The sequence below is a fragment of the Sinocyclocheilus rhinocerous genome, unplaced genomic scaffold (assembly GCF_001515625.1).
Source record: "Sinocyclocheilus rhinocerous isolate Xijiao unplaced genomic scaffold, SAMN03320098_v1.1 scaffold352, whole genome shotgun sequence".
NCBI classification, from domain to species: Eukaryota; Metazoa; Chordata; class Actinopteri; order Cypriniformes; family Cyprinidae; genus Sinocyclocheilus; species Sinocyclocheilus rhinocerous.
In genome coordinates, this window is record NW_015642448.1 from 1,834,204 (window position 1) to 1,836,412 (window position 2,209).

Below are 2,209 nucleotides of genomic sequence, written 5' to 3' on the forward strand. Positions count from 1 at the left end.
CTACCTGGCCTCTCCCTCCATCTGGTCCGCCCTGGCTCCTCCCTCCATCGTCTCCACCCTGGACTCTGTTTGCCGTCCTCCTCCCGGGTGTCCGTCCTCCACCCGAGCCTCCTCCTAAGTTCCCACCCATCCCTCCCTTTGTTGTTCCTGCGGCGTGAGGACGCGCCTTCCGGGAGGGGGGCGAACTGTCACACCTCTGGGCTGTGTGTGAATACTGTGTGTGAATACATTTATTCATACTGTGATATAAGATTTTATCATACCACAGACCTTGAGTACCAGTTGACATTCAATTTGGTAAAATATGAAATATTATTGAGAATGTGAAAAAAATGAATAAAATCATCTTTTATTTTAAATTTTGCTGTTGACTATTTCTTCAGGCCCACCAAAACTAACTTTGTTTACATCCTTGGTTCAGTTTCCTGTGAATTTACAAGGTGTAATCCAGATTCCCGTATGTCTGTCCTGATAGGTTCCACTGGTTCCATCCATTTCTTTGTCTCCTAAACCCATCAGTCTTTCCTATTGGAAAGTTCAGATTTGTCACTCAGCTTCTGATACCACGGCAAAAGCCTGTGTTTTTTAGGCAATATTTTCTAACATATTCTGTGTGTCTCATGCAGGTGGAGACACAGGATTCAATTCATTTTGTTATAATTCCACTCATTATCTTCTTTCACAGAAGACTTCTGTTTTAAAGATTCAGCAATTATGCTTTTGTCAGGGCGAATAGCCTTAGAAACAATGCAGGGTGAGAATATTACTTTCAGAGTGATCTTATTCAGCGGGGTGTAGAATGTAATGCATAATTGCAAACAACTTAGCAGAAGTAAGCCTGCATAATAGTTCTTCTGAAGCCAACAGGCTTGCGCTGGTTTTACATCTCAACATAATGCTCCTATAACTGAATACAGATTATGGGCATGACTTCATTTGTAAGAAGATGTTTTGTAACTAACTTCATTGGTCATTTCTGGCACAACAAAGTTACAAGCAACCGTAGAGGGCATCAAGTCTGAAATTAATGACGTAGTCGAAATTCACTCCTAGATAAATGAAATCAGTATGTTCTGATGTGTCTGTTAAATGTTAAATCACTTATTGGGTTCCATCTGAATGAACCTTACTCATATGAAACGAATTGTTGTGCCTGAAGCTTTAGACCTGTAATTTGATGCAGACAATAATAGGAGGCTGGGATTAATCTACATAATTTGGCAATCAAATCATAAGATGAGCATGTGCGTGTGTGTAAGGGTGTAATGAGAGTAGTGACAATCAAGGCTTCTGTGTGACATTCATTGAAAGGGGGTACGCTGGATTTCAAGTGCTTCACAACAAAACAACAAAACATTTTTGCTCCAAACTCCAAAAAACTATACATACAAATAGTTTCCATCCGAAATGAACACTAGTGGCAGTAAAACACAGACAACTTGTATTCCTTTTCACACAAATTATGATTTCTCAGTAAACCTGCTCAGCTGCCCACCTGGTACAGCTTTGCATAAGTCCCGTAAGACACAAGTCACAATAAAAGAGCTCAAAGACTTGTAAAAGCAAGCTAAAATGGCATGGTTGCTTAAGCAAATGTGTTTTTCATCTCAGTTTCACTTGTGTTGACACTATTGGTTAGGTTTAGGGTAGAGTTTAGTGTAGATGCTACGTTATTTTCAAACTGTTTGTCACACAAATAGCACTCAAATCTCTACTCACAATTGATTCCAATAGAGTTTTGTCTTCCTATAGGAAAGAAAAAACACAAATAAGATCTCTTTTTTTAATATCACTGCAATGAGATCAAAGAGAGAGCAAACAGACTTTAGTTCAAATCTGCTGCTTCACATTCTTTTTAAAAAGTCTGCCACCAATAGTCAGAGATTTTAGTATGAACTCAAACAATTCTCCCGAGACCAAAGTATCTGAGTATTATATAGCTCTGTATTCTTACTGTATGCCAACAAGTGTCTCGTTTGTGCCTATTTTTATTTCTCCCAAGAAATTTTGAGATAAGTGACGTGAAAACTCAATTAAGTCTGCTGATCTAAGACAAGCAATAAATTTTTTCCACTAGGTTGGTGTCTAGTGTTTTTATGGCATGAATGGACAAGAAAAATGAACAAATTTGAACATTATGATCATGCATCCACTGATAAATTCATCTAGTCTCTTTCAGTGGTATCCAACCAATGTCCAAAAAAAAAAA